The 15,323-nt window shown below is 43.4% G+C and overlaps 2 protein-coding genes across 3 annotated transcripts in view; both read right to left on the minus strand.

Moving 5' to 3' along the window:
• Nucleotides 1-204, minus strand: part of LINGO3 (leucine rich repeat and Ig domain containing 3) — a 40,405-nt gene extending 40,201 nt beyond the window's left edge. The window contains exon 1 of the mRNA XM_072112718.1: nt 42-204. The gene's annotated coding sequence lies outside the window, so the exon portion shown is untranslated. The remainder of the gene's footprint in view (nt 1-41) is intronic.
• Nucleotides 1-15,323, minus strand: part of LOC140065194 (uncharacterized) — a 192,772-nt gene that overhangs the window by 89,592 nt on the left and 87,857 nt on the right. The window lies entirely within an intron of this gene.

The following is a 15,323-nucleotide window of genomic DNA, read 5'->3' on the forward strand; positions in this document are numbered from 1 at the left end:
TGTGCCCATTATGCCCTGACCACAATACAGCCAACACTCACTGTGCTTGTGTCCTCCGAGTGCTCCTCTCCCTCCTCATCCTTGGACAGCTTACACTCAGTGTGTGTGTCCCCCAGTGTCTCTGTCGTGTGTCCCTCCTCCCAGCCACTCTGTGCTGTTCCTTTGCAGCTCAAACATATCACTGGGCTGCAGGATGCGTTTCAGTGAGTGACTCCTTCTCCAGCCCTTCCTCCTCTCATTCTCATTCTCCCCCTGTCTTTTCAGGTCGCCCCTTCTCTGCTTTGCTTTCTACCAGCAGTTAATCGATTACCTCATCTCATAGCACATATAGTCTTTTTTTCCAACTGCAGGTGTTCGTCTTTAACGTATACTCAGAAAAACTTTAAATATGTTTCATCAATGTCTTTTCAAATCTAATTATCTAATACAAATATAAGGCTTGATAATTAATCAAAAATTGTGAATGATACTTATGGATATTTCGCTATCATGAAGTATATGGTTTATTAGTAGCTATAATTATTTACTACTCAATAGTGCAAATAAAACGCTTATTTCCTAAGGGTCCGCGGATCGCACTTTCGTCGGATTCTCAAAGTTTTCAGGATTTGCGCTGCTGTGAAAGGTAATTAACTGGGGATTGTGGTGCAGCTGCTCTGGCTTTCATGCTACAGAAATCGGGGGGCATGTTGTCGGACGATCTGACTGATTCAGACGGGATTTACGATTCAATTTGTGTCGCAAGACAATGCACTTACATACACCAGGAAGAGGAAGGTGAACTCCGGCGGACCTGAGCAGGGAAGCGACAAATCCAGGATATCGGGTGCACGATCTTCGTGAATTGCAGCAGATGTGCATTCCTGTCAAACAATGCACTTTCGGGGATCGCACAGGACGGGTAAGTAAATGTGCCCCATAATGCGCAAAAAAGTGGAAATCATAAAACAAACCCCACATATAGAGTATCAGCACGTCCGTAACAACACGTAGAATAAAAGTAAATAATTATTGAACCCGCCTGATGAACTCCATAAAAAAACTGTTAAAAACCTGCCAAAAATTTGGATTTTTACCTATTTGATCCCACAAAAAATGCAATAAAAATTGATGAAAACAACATGTTTACTCCAGAATGATACTGTTTGCAAAGTACAACATGTCCCGCAAAAACAGGCCATCAACCATCTCCGTACCCAAAAAAGTTAAAATGTTATGCTACTTGGAAGACGGCAATGCAAAACTGATAGATTTTTAGGGGATAGGGTTTAATTTGACAAATGTAGTAAAACATAAGAAAAAATATTAAAGTATGGTATCCCCGTAATTGTATTGACTCCTAAAATAAAGATAACACGAGTATTAGGCTATACGAGGCACACACAAAAAAATGGTAAAAAATCCAGTACAGAATTGACACTTTTCTACGTCTCCCTCAAAAAAAAGTTCATACATTTTCAAAAGTAGGGGATACCAACCCCAAAATGGTAACACCGGAAAAGGCATCTCATCCCACAAAAAAATGCCGTCACATGGCCCCAGTAACGAAAAAGCTAAAATTTTATAGCCTACAAAAAGGGGCAATGAGAAAACTAAAATCCTGGCAGCTACAGGGCGCTCCTTGAAATTGTAAGATGGGTTATCTATTTTTATCTTTTGGGTGTGTAAATCTTATGGCTAAATGACGTATATTTTCTAAATTTCACCTCCATTTTGATTGAAGATCTAGATCTCAAAGTTAACAATTTTCCTAAAAGCTGTTTCTGATAGTTTGAGGGGTACAGATGTGAAAATGGGTTGATTATATAGGGGATTTTTAATGTTAAATTTCATTCAAAACAGTAATTATCCCCAACATAGTAAATTCTGAAAATACCTAAAACCGATACTTGATTTGTAAGCCGCGTGACATCATTATCCATTATTATTCAAAAATTATGAAAATGTAAAGTAGACATATAGGAAATGTTATTCAGCAACTTATTTAGGCGGTAAATCTATCTGCCTTAAAACGCAATGATTTCGAATTTCGAAAATGGAAAATGCAGCCCCAACACAGCGCAGACAATTTTTTAATACATTTGCAAAAGGTTTGCACATTCTTTTCAGTGCAAAGTCAGATAGAAAACTGGTGGAAAAAAATGTAAATAATTGTGGCTTACTGTGTACTCATATCCAGTCAAATGCAGGCAAAGTGAGTGGTCGACGTTTCATAATACAGATGGACCAAAACATAAAGCCAAACAACCTAGGAGTTTATTAAAATAAAGAAGTTTTAAAATTCTTGAGTTGCCAAGTCAGTCAACTGACACGCAAACCAATTGAGCATGCATTTTACTTGTTAAAGACTAAACTTTACACAGAAAAGCCCATAAACAAACAGCCACTGAAAACTACTGCAGTAAAGGCTTGGCAGAGCAATAAAAAGGATGAAACACACCATCTGGTGATGCCCATGAGTTAACTATATCAGAAGGTTATTGCCATCAAAAAACTGTCAATAGAGATGGGTGAATTTTCCAAAAACTCGATTCGACAAATTTTCCATCAACATTCGATTCGACCCAAAAACAGGTATTTCCTGGCTGCAGAGAGCCTGTAATGTGTTGCAGAACGTTGTGCCATGCTCAAATAATATGCATAGGGAGCATGGTTTGGTCTTCAAACAATGCTGTGTTTTAGTATGACACACACATGACAGGGCCGCTCTTAGAATCGCTTTACTCTTCAATTCCATGGGCACCTACAGGGGACAACTTGACCAAATAAGTGAAGCGGGAATGCAGCCTGACATGGTAACGTCTGTGCCAGCTCAGAAGTACTGAGCTGACGGACAAGATCCCACTATAACTTCAAAGAGTGCACTATATTGATTTGACAAAGATTTCTTGATATCAACTTTAGCAACAAAAATGAATTGAAATTTGGGGTATACAGATCACCCAAAACGGACATCCTGGACTTTGAGCAAAAATCACTCCATCAGCTACTGAGTACAAGCAGTTACAGAGATAGCACATGCAGTGTGTAATGACGGGATTGCAAATGGCCGTCTGTTTTTATAGGGCTGTGACATCACATAAGCCTGGCGGTCGCTGATTGGCTTACATGTCTGTACATGTGATCGATGGTGTTCCTTTCTTCTTCCCAGGGTTCTCTGCCTCATGTAACATGCTGTGCTTGTGGCCATTTTGCTAATAAAGGAAAAAAAAATCACCGTAAATCATGAATCACCGTAAATCACCAGTCACCACTTCGTTAGAATCGATTTGCCAATCTCTAGCTGTCAACCAAATATTAGAAAAAGGGACATAATCATGAGTTATTCTTAAAGCATACCATGACTCTGTGTAAATACTATGGGGGAGATTTCTCAGGGCCAGAAAACTGTCATCGAAGCCCTGAGATAATCTCAATTGCTAGCGAACCACCAGCAATTGCAATTATTTCCCCCACGTCATTACCACCCCAAGGGGTCACGGCCAGCAAGGGAGTGGGCTGGCATGGGGTGTTCCTTTGAAAAATGAAAGTTTCCTTGCTGTGCATATTTCTACACCTGATAGGACCTGGTATAGAAATAAAATTTGCACAGCCCAGCCTGCAGATGTTTGTCAGCGTTGAAGGCATACACTGGTGCATGAGTGCCGGTGTATGATAAATCTCCCCCCCATCTGTCTTACACTGAGCTAAGTGACATACTTCTGTGATGGGCATCTCCTTTCTTTTAATTGTCCATTGTTCCTCCACTTGTATAACACCGCTATGACTAAGAATTAATTTTTTCCAAGGCACATCACCGGCTCTCCATTTTCATTATCATGTGCACAGGGCTTTTTAATATGCCTCAATAAAAGTTCGTTTTTATGCTTTTCTACTGAGAGTATTATTATTTTTTCAATGTTGGCATTTCTTCATATTTTTGTGATCTACCATACCTCAACCTATCTCCGTTTTGGGCCCAAAATGGCTATAAAACGGGCCAACTAAGGCCTAAAGGGCTGAAAAATGCTGGTAACAGGCAGTTGCCCTGTCCACAATGGACTAGGGAAAGTACTTGAAATAATGGCATGACATAAAAAAACAAACAAACAAGTAATTAATAAAAAAAAATTTGTAATCAAAAAAGAGTTCAAGAAGATAAAGGCGCTCTGGGTGTTCGGACCCAGTTAGTCATTCTTTCTGCTTTATAAGAAGCAATGGGAAACCACAAAGCCTTCAATGGATTTAAAGGCGTTCTGGCTGTTTATTTGATGTTCCATTAATCTGGAATTGAATTTGAAGTCCCATTAATTTAGAATTATATTTGAAACTCAATTAATCTGGAACGCAATTTGAAGTCCCATTAATTTAGAATTGCATTTGAAGTCCTGTTAATTTAGAATTGCATTTGATGTTCCATTAATTTAAAATTTTATTTGAAATTACATTAATTCGGAGTTGAATTAGAAATTTTATTAATCTGGAACTAAATTTGAAATTCAATTAATCTGGAACTGAATTTGAAATTCCATTAATTTAGAATTGTATTTAAAGTTCCATTAATTTAGAATTGCATTTAAAGTTCCATTGATTTAGAATTGAAGTTGAAGTCCCGTTAATTTAAAATTTAATTTGAAATTATATTAATTTGAAATTGAAATTGGAATTCCATTAATCTGGAACTGCATTTGAAATTCCATTAAATTTGTATTTTCATTTGAAATACTGTACCATTAAATCTTGAATTTCATTTGAAATCCCTTTAATCTGAAATTGAATTTAAAGTCCCATTAAACCAGAATTTCATTTGAATTTCCATTAATCCAGTTTTTAATTTGAAATTAATTAATCTGGAAGTGATATGGCAGTGATAGGAAGGGCCTGGTGTTTCCCATTGTTTCTTTTATGGTTGTGAGACGAACTCCACTAGTGCTGGAGTTCCCATCTGACATTGATGGCTCAGTGGAAGTTACTGTCGACTATGCTCCCCTCCTGGACATTACAGACACCACATGCATCATTTGTTACAGTTTCCCTGAAAATGTTGTGTAAAGTCTTCACCTGATTTCTTTGATAGGTTATATCCAATGTAGAATTGATCATGGAGGGTGACCGCTATTAAAGGGTCAAATCTATTTCACTAATTATGGAGTAACATGCAAGCCTAGGAATACAAGAAGCAGGATGAGGAGCTTTACCAATATCTTAAAACCTTTAGATACAACAACCATGATATTTATGCTTGTCCTCATTGGCATCATATTAACCCTTCATGTGACCTTCATAGTGGAGTACTTGCCACAGCAGAGAGGAATCAGTACATCATGCTTCTCTATCTCTGTATTGGGGATGGAGCTCGATGATTTACCTGTGTAGTAATCAAAAATTGATCCATATGATAAACTGCAGAGGTTAAAGGGGTATTCCCACAAAGACGAGATTCTTAAATGTAATCAGAATAATAAAATAACACATTCTCTAACTCTAAAAATAAAGCATTTCACAGATATTATTCCAACCTGCCTCTATCAGTCCTTGTGTACACAATTTAATTTCCCCCTGGACCCGACCCTGAATCTTCTGATTTTAGGATCGGGGAGACATATTGTTCTTCTGTCTGACGCTACACTGAGCCTTCTCTCTGCATTGGTCCCCATCCTTACTTTCCAGGAGGAGCTCACAGAGAGAGACTTCCTGCTAGCAAGCAAGACATCATGAGGAGAGTAAAGCTGCAAGCTACAGGCAAATAAGGTCTTTATCCAGGGGAAGGGGAGGGAGGCACACAGCAGACCTATCTGTGTGTTATGGCTGTTATAGTAGAGCTGAGAATGTCATGTGTAATATGCATCTCATGGATCTCATAATCCCTCATCTCAGAACTGTCTCATCTCAGATACTGGTAGAATACTCATAGACTAAATGAAAGTGTATATAAACCTGGACTCTGATAATCTAACTTATCTAAACTTCTTAGAGAGTCCCCCCACACTCTAAAATTGTAAAGTAAGGGGTTTAAAAATTATCTTTATTGTGTAAAAATCACTAGGGGATTGAAATTTGAGAATTTTCTTTCATGGGCAAACCCCTTTAACCCCTTCCCGCCGGTGGTGATCGTTGGGAAAAAAAAACACCCACGATCGCTGCTAGCAATATGCAGCAAAGATCGCGATTGCTGCTAGCAATATGCAGCAAAGATTTACCGGCTATGAAGAGGGCTCAGCCAGTAATACTAAGTGACATGTCGGTAAGGGGTTAATGAATATTATCAGTCACCAAAGGATAACATTCATAAACATAATAGATAATACATAAAATACATATTAAAATCATATTGTTGTGGAATTTGTGTTGCGTTTACATGTCATTTAGAAGTTTGCGGTGCGTTTATATGGTGTTTGCTTTGAGTTGATGAAAGATCCTCTATAAAGTGGACAACCTTTTAAGTCTTGAGTGATCAAATACATATTTCACACTGAAAATGCAAATAAGTTTATATAATTTATAAAATGTAATTTTCTGGATTTTATTTTTGATATCTCTCAATATTTAAATTAACCTACCCTTAAAATTATAGACTGTTAATGTCTTTGTTAGTGGGCAAATTTACAAAATCAGCCAAGGATCTAATACTGTAACAATTTCTTTCACTCTATAATGCAGTAGGGCCAATGCAGGTTGATCTACCATAATCCACATCATCTTATACTGTAGTTTTGTTTTCTTTGATGTGTATAAATGCCATACACTTAGCTAATTACGTGTGTACCTGACTATAAAAAGGTTTTTGTGTGTACTAAAGTGTCTCAGTTAGTTTAGAATTTAGGCCAGTTTAGACCATTAAGGTTAGAGATGAGCGAACATACTCGTCCGAGCTTGATGCTCGTTCGAGCATTAGCGTACTCGAAACTACTCGTTGCTCGGACGAATACTTCGCCTGCTCGAGAAAATGTCATCTCCCGCCGTTGTGATTTTTGGCGGCCAGAAACAGAGCCAATCACAAGCCAGGAGACTCTGCACTCCACCCAGCATGACGTGGTACCCTTACACGTCGATAGCAGTGGTTGGCTGGCCAGATCAGGTGACCCTGGAATAGACTAGCCCATGCCCACGCTGCTCGGATCATTCTCTGTCTGGATGCCGCTAGGGAGAGAGCTGCTGCTGGTCAGGGAAAGCGTTAGGGTGTTCTATTAGAATAGTGTTAGGCAGGAGTGATTCTACAAGAACCCAACAGCCCTTCTTAGGGCTACAATAACGTTTTATTTTACTTTTTTTTGCTTTGCCTGTGGCTGGACTTGCTGCCATTAGTAGTGCAGCTAGTACCATATTGTGAGTAATTTGCAGGGAGACTTGCTACCGTTGTGTTTAGCTCTTAGTGACACACATATCCACCTTAAACACAGAAGTGGGACAATTTATTAGGGGTTTGATTTGAATTAGGCAGAGTCTGCTGATTTATTTTTTTTTACCTTTATTTCTTTTTATAGCTCAAAGTAATCTTGCAAAGCAGTGTGCTTTCAGTGTAAGCTAGAAAATAGCCATAGGAGAACCCCAACGGCTTACTTAGGCCTACAGTAGCGTTATATTTTCCTTTTTTTTGTTTGCTTGTGGCTGGGCTTGCTGCCATTAGTAGTGCAGCTAGTACCATATTGTGAGGAATTTGCTGGGAGACTTGCGACCGTTGTGTTTAGCTCTTAGTGACACACATATCCACCTTAAACACCGAAGTGGGACAATTTATTAGGGGCTTGATTTGAATTAGGCAGAGTCTGCTGATTTTTTTTTTTTTTTACCTTTATTTCTTTTTATAGCTCAAAGTAATCTTGCAAAGCAGTGTGCTTTCAGTGTAGGCTAGAAAATAGCCATAGGAGAACCCCAACGGCTTACTTAGGCCTACAATAGCGTTATATTTTCCTTTTTTTTTGTTTGCTTGTGGCTGGGCTTGCTGGCATTAGTAGTGCAGCTTGTACCATATTGTGAGGAATTTGCTGGGAGACTTGCGACCATTGTGTTTAGCTTTTAGTGACACGCATATCCACCTCAAACACCGAAGTGGGACAATTTATTAGGGGCTTGATTTGAATTAGGCACAGTCTGCTGATTTATTTTTTTTTACGTTTATTTCTTTTTAGAACTCAAAGTCATCAGGCACAGCACAAAATCCAGTTGTGTGCTGTCAGTGTAGGTTAGAAACTAGCCATAGCAATAGGATAGCATCGTTTTGTTTAAAAAAATAAATAAATAAAAAAAAATAAAGACAAAAAAATTTTTTTTTTAAAGTTTACACTTTAATTTGGAAAATGTTTAACCCGAGGGCTAGGGGTAGAGGACGAGGGCGTGGACGTGGGCGTCCAACTACTGCAGGGGTCAGAGGCCGTGGTCCTGGGCGGGGTGAGACACCACCTGCTGATGAGGGAGCAGGGGAACGACGCAGAGCTACACTCCCTAGGTTCATCATGTCTCAAGTTACTGGGACTCGTGGTAGAGCACTGTTGAGGCCAGAACAGTGCGAAGAGGTGATGTCATGAATTGCGGACAATGCTTCTAGCCATTTGTCCACCAGTCAGTCTTCCACGCAGTCCACCCATGTCACCGAAATCAGCACTCCTCCAGCTCCTCCACCTCAGCCTCCTTCCCCCCAGTCTGCCCCCTCCCAGCAAAATTTGGCATTTGAACCAGCATACTCTGAGGAACTGTTTTCTGGACCCTTCCCACAGTCACAAACCACTTGTCCGGTTGCTGCTGAGCTATTTTCCGATGCCCAGGTTTTCCACCGGTCACAGTCTGTGGGTGATGATGACATTAATGACGTAGTGGAAGAAGTGTGTAAAGACGATAAAGACCGTGTCGGACGATGAGGAGACACGGTTGTCAGACAGTGGTGAAGTTGTTGTCAGGGCAGGAAGTCCGAGGGGGGAGCAGACTGAGGGATCGGAGGATGATGAGGTGACAGACCCAAGCTGGGTTGATAGGCCGGGTGAACACAGTGCTTCTGAGACGGAGGCGAGTCCTATAGCAGAACAGGTTGGAAGAGGCAGTGGTGGGGCCAGACGGAGAGGCAGGGCCAGAGCTGGTGCATCAGCACCAATGTTTCCCGTAGTCAAGCTCCCGTGGCGAGGGCTAGATTTTCAGAAGTATGGAGGTTCTTTAAAGAAACACCGGATGACCGACGGACTGTGGTGTGCAATCTGTGCCAAACCAGGATCAGCAGGGGTTCCACAACTACTAGCTTAACTACCACCAGTATGCGCAGGCATATGAATGCTAAACACCCCACTCAATGGCACCAAGCCCGTTCACCTCCGGCCGGGCACACCACTGCTCCTTCCCCTGTGTCATCTGCTAGTCAGCCCCCTGCCCAGGACCCCGGCCCAAACACCTCCCGTGCGAAAACCCCATCTTCGCCTACACGATCCTCCACAGCATCCACCAGCGTTCAGCTCTCCACACCCCAGACGCTGGAGCGCAAAAGGAAGTATAGCGCAACGCACCCACACGCCCAAGCCCTCAACGTCCACATCTCCAAGTTGCTTAGCCTGGAGATGCTGCCCTATAGGCTGGTAGAGACCGAGGCCTTTCGAAACCTCATGGCGGCGGCCGCCCCTCGGTATTCGGTCCCCAGCCGCCACTACTTTTCCCGATGTGCCGTCCCAGCCCTGTACAAGCACGTGTCAGAGAACATCATCCGTGCCCTGACCAACGCCGTTTCTGGCAAGGTCCACCTGACCACGGACACGTGGACGAGTGCTGCCGGGCAGGGCCACTATATATCGCTGACGGCACATTGGGTTAACTTGGTGGAGGCTGGGACCGAGTCTGACCCTGGGGCTGGTCATATACTGCCGACGCGAGGATTGCGGGGCCTACCTCGGTCCAGGTCTCAAAGGTCTACTATGCCTCCTCCTCCTCCCACCCCTCCTCCACCTCGTCCTCCGAACTACCATCCGTGGGCATGGCGCCATCAGTCGGTAGCTCTAGGCACAGCAGCAGTGCCGTCGCTAAGCGACAGCAGGCGGTGCTCAAACTGCTGAGCCTAGGCGATAAAAGGCACACCGCCCAAGAGCTATTACAGGGCATCACGGCGCAGAGCGATCTGTGGCTGGCACCGCTGAACCTGAAGCCAGGCATGGTTGTGTGTGACAACGGCCGTAACCTGGTGGCGGCTCTGCAACTCGGCAGACTGACACATGTGCCATGCCTGGCCCATGTGTTAAATCTCATAGTTCAGCGTTTCCTCAAGACATACCCCAATCTGTCTGATTTGCTCACGAAGGTGCGCCGCATCTGTGCGCATTTCAGGAAGTCCAGCACAGATGCTGCCACTCTCAGGGCAGCGCAGCGCCGCCTCCAACTGCCCGCTCACCAACTGTTGTGCGACATGCCCACGAGGTGGAATTCAACATTAACCATGTTATCCAGAGTTTACCAGCAGCGCAGAGCGATTGTAGACTGCCAGATGTCAACTTCCACCAGAACTGGTAGTCAGGTCAGTCAGCTTCCTCAAGTCTACAATGAAGAGTGGACGTCGATGTCTGATATCTGTCAGGTGCTGAGTAACTTTGAGGAGTCAACACAGATGGTCAGTGGCGATGCCGCCATCATCAGCCTCACCATCCCGCTGCTTGGCCTGTTGAAAAACTCTCTGGTCAGCATGAAGTCGGAAGCTTTGCGCTCGTCACAAGAGACGGAAGAAGAAGATTCCCTTGTTGATAGCCAAAGCACCCTTAGGTCTGTTTCTCAGCGCATATCAGAGGAGGTGGAGGAGGATGAGGAGGAAGAGGAGGAGAATGTTGGCGAGACAGAAGAGGGGACCATTGTTCAGTCCTTCACTGTTCAGCGTGTATGGGCAGAAGAAGAGGAGTTGGAGGAGTTGGAGGAGGAGGAAATGGGCAGTCAGGCCAGTGAGGGGAGTGAATTCTTGCGCGTTGGGACTCTGGCGCATATGGCAGATTTCATGCTAGGCTGCCTATCCCGTGACCCTTGCGTTCAAAGAATTTATTCCAGCACCGATTACTGGGTATTCACTCTCCTGGACCCACGGTACAAGCAAAATCTTTCCACTCTCATCCCTGGAGAGGAAAGGAGTGTGAGAATGAATGAATACCAGCAGGCCCTGGTGCACAAGCTGAAACAGTATTTCCCTTCTGACAGCGCTAGCGGCAGAGGGCGTACTTCTGCGGGACAAGTAGCGAGGGAGAGTAGGCGAGCAGGCAGCTTTTCCAGCAATGGCAGGGGTACGCTTTACAAGGCCTTTGCCAGTTTTATGTCACCCCAGCAAGACACTGTCACCTGTCCCCAGTCTCAGCAGAGTAGGGCTGATCTTTACAGAAAGATGGTGAGGGAGTACGTAGCTGAGCATACCATCGTCCTAAATGATCACACAGCTCCCTACAACTACTGGGTTTCAAAGCTGGACATGTGGCACGAACTGGCGCTGTACGCCTTGGAGGTTCTTGCCTGCCCTGCCGCTAGCGTGTTGTCCGAGCGGGTTTTCAGTGCAGCTGGTGGCATCATCACCGATAAGCGTACACGCCTGTCGACTGACAGCACTGACAGGCTGACGCTTATCAAGATGAATAAAGCCTGGATTTTCATTCTCCACCAGGTGAAAGAAGCTCAACCTGAATAATGTATGCACTCCTCCTCCTCATTGTCCTCCTTCTCCTCCTCTTTGTACACTTAAGCAGAGGAAACTGGCTATTTTTTGCCAGGGCCAACTGGCTCTAGCTATAGTACTCTATGTATTTAATTTTTCCGGAGGGCCACCTACCCGGTCCTCTGTTTTAAGCAATTTTTGGGAGTGCCACATACAGGCACTCAATCTATTTAATTTTTCTGGAGGACCACCTACCTGCTCCTCTGGTTTGAAAACTTTTTTGGACTGCCACATACAGGCACTCATTTTATTTAATTTTTCTGGAGGACCACCTACCTGCTCCTCTGGTTTGAAAACTTTTTTGGACTGCCACATACAGGCACTATCCAAATTAAATTGTCTCCATAGCAGCCTCCACATGTCGTCTTTTTAGCTGGCTCCACGCGTTGTCTCCATTGCTACCTCCACATGTCATCGCCATAGCTGCCTCCAAAAGTCGTCCATATAGCTGCCTCCATACTTGGTCTCCTTATCAAACGAACTGTGTCAGGCAGAATTTTAGGTTGTTTTCATGGATTCCACATCAAACTTGTTAACTTTGTCGCCACCCTGCTGTGTAATCCACAAAATATACTGGCAAACTTTTATCATTTACCGATATTATTTCAGCACTTCTTGCGCATCTGTTTACATTCCCCTCACCCACCATAACCCAAACTTATAAGAACGCTACTACCCTTGATCTTATACAAAAGGTTCTTAGAAGTGCTGTTTGGGGAGTAGCCTAGAGACAGGGGCTTGGATTGGCGAAAGCTCGCCTGGCAGCGGAGAGCCGGCTCCATCTCAAGATCCAACTAACATAGTTTTAACTGCAGCACCTTTAATCTACTACTAGTTCACTGCCTCCATACATGGTCCCCTTATCAAACGAGCTGTGTCAGGCAGAATTTTGGGTTGTTTTCATGGCTTCCACATCAAACTTGTTAACTTTGTTGCCACCCTGCTGTGTAATCCACAAAATATACTGGCAAACTTTTATCATTTACCGATATTATTTCAGCGCTTCTTGCGCATCTGTTTACATTCCCCTCACCCGCCATATCCCAAACTTATAAGAACGCTACTACACTTGATCTTATACAAAAGGTTCTTAGAAGTGCTGTTTGGGGAGTAGCCGAGAGACAGGGACTTGGATTGGCGAAAGCTCGCTTGGCAGCGAAGCGCCAGCTCCATCCCAAGATCCAACTAACATAGTTTTAACTGCAGCACCTTTAATCTACTACTAGTTCACTGCAACAAAAACAAAAGGTACCCCTTTAAGGAGGGACAGGGAAAGAGGGGTAAAAGGAAGCACTATGAAAGACCAAATTGAGTCTGAATAATTGCAGTAAAAAATACTTTATTAATGACTATTTAAGACATAATGATAAAAGCAGGATGAGAATCCTCAGACAATGCTGAGGGGGAATGACAGTGCAAGGCGGCGACAACAAATGAGAAAGTCGTCACCCCGGGCAGACATAGGAGGAATTACACATGGACAAAGCATGCACATGTAATAGGTAAGGACAGATGGTACATATAATGAAGGCAACAGGTGTAAAGTGGCACACAGCTGCTAACATGGATAAACATAGGTAATGCGCACAAACAGGTAGAGATAATACCTTACCAATGAACAAAAGGATAGATGAAGTGGACCTCCACTGTCCGGGATGGCGATATCCCCGACGCGCGTTTCGGCTTGTAACAGAGCCTCGTAACTAGCCTTACTAGTTCACTGCCTCCATACATGGTCCCCTTATCAAACGAGCTGTGTCAGGCAGAATTTTCAGGTGTTTCACCAGATACATAGTGGAACTCGGCCCATCTGTCGCCGCCATGCTGGAGACCTGAAGTTGCAATCATAGCAGCACAATATGGAGGCCCCATACTGTTGCTCTTAATCATGGAACCACTTCCGTAAAAACAATTAAAAATAGAACCACTTTGCTATTCCATTATTCCTAGGTGAAATATTCAAACGACCCGGCCTGCTTTGAAAATTATAATTTTTTCAAAGTAAACGCTTCTGGCCCCCAGGCCCATTTTGGGTGGGGAGGAGCTGAGAGACAGGGGCTTGGACAGGCGAAAGCTTGCCTGGCAGTGGACCGCCAGCTCCATCCCAAGACTAGGCAGCCTCAGAGGCATCCATGCATGCAGCCCCTGCTGTTTCCTGTCCATTTTGCCTCCACAATCCTCCACAGCGTCCACCAATGTCTCATTTCAACTCTCTATACCCCAGACGCTGGAGCACGAGAGGATATGCAGCACATCATCCCCTTATCAAACGAGTTGTTTTCTGGTAGAATTTTCAGGTGTTTCACCAGATACATAGTGGAACTCGGTCTATCTGTCGCCGCCATGCTGGAGACCTGAAGTTGCAATCATAGCAGCGCAATATGAATGCCCCATACTGTCGCTCTTAATCATGGAAGTCGTCTCCATGGCTGCCTCCACATGTCGTCCCCTTATCAAAAGAGCTGTGTCAGGCACATTTTTCGGTTGTTTCACCAGATACGTTATGGAACTTGGTCACTATGTCGCCACCATGCTGTGTTATCGACTAAATATACCGTCAACCTTTTGTTCACATAGGAAATCATTTCAGCGCTTCTTGCTCACCTCCTTTGGTGAAGCCTGAGTCCATTTAGGGTATGTCGCCATGACACTCTCTAGCCTGCCGCTGATGCCGCTGCCTCTGCATGCCGTCCCCTATAGTGTCAGGGTCAATTATTGCATGTTTTAGATGCTATCTAGCCTCATTCTGTGTTTCCATCCTTTTCTGAGGTTCCCAGGTGTTTGGCCAAGCTTCCCTGTGTAGAGCCTTGGTCCCCTTGAAAAATGCACGAGTCTCCCATTGACTTCAATGGGGCTCGTTATTCGAGACGAGCACTCGAGCATCGGGAGAAGTTCGTCTCGAATAACGAGTACCCGAGCATTTTAGTGCTTGCTCATCTCTAATTAAGGTTCATATGACTTATGGAACACAACATTTTCTTGCTTTTCTGTCCTTTTTTTCATTTCAATGATATGTATGAGGACCAATGTGAAAAAAAACATTGGACTGTAATGACAATCTCAAACATATTTGAAGGAATGTAAAGGTAAGGCAATGGCAGCCACTCTAACTATGCATTGTTTGCCATCCCACATTACTGCTAGGATTGAAAAGGTAATCATGATCTGTTGCCACAATTAAATTAAATATACTGTGCAATAATGCAAAACAAAAAAGGCCAAAAATGAACACAATAAGAAAAAAAAAACATTGTCAACAATGGGACAAGCAAGAATCATAATGTGACACAGATAAGAAGCAATAAATCAATGTATGCAACACACTGTACTAGGTCATAAAAACTGTGATCTCAATGTGCAATAAATATTGTATGCAATGAATGACAAATAATGAATAGGGTGCTTGTATGGTATTCCCTGCTCACTGGTAAAAGCTTAAGGAAAAGTACAAGAGTGAAAAACATAAAGCCATCAAGTAAGACTGAGTAGAATACAGTCTGGTCAGCCACATATAGCGTGAAATTAAGGACCACTGCAGCTTCATTCTCATTCAGTTCCTCAGCAGAATGTGCTGCCCTTGAAGCATAAAGAAGAGGATACACAGGCTATAATGTTCCTATTTCTTGATAATAATGAGATCGGCTAATTAGCTGCTTTATGATGAAGTAATGACGAGATAAATACGGGGACC

The sequence above is a fragment of the Engystomops pustulosus genome, chromosome 1 (genome assembly GCF_040894005.1).
Source record: "Engystomops pustulosus chromosome 1, aEngPut4.maternal, whole genome shotgun sequence".
NCBI classification, from domain to species: Eukaryota; Metazoa; Chordata; class Amphibia; order Anura; family Leptodactylidae; genus Engystomops; species Engystomops pustulosus.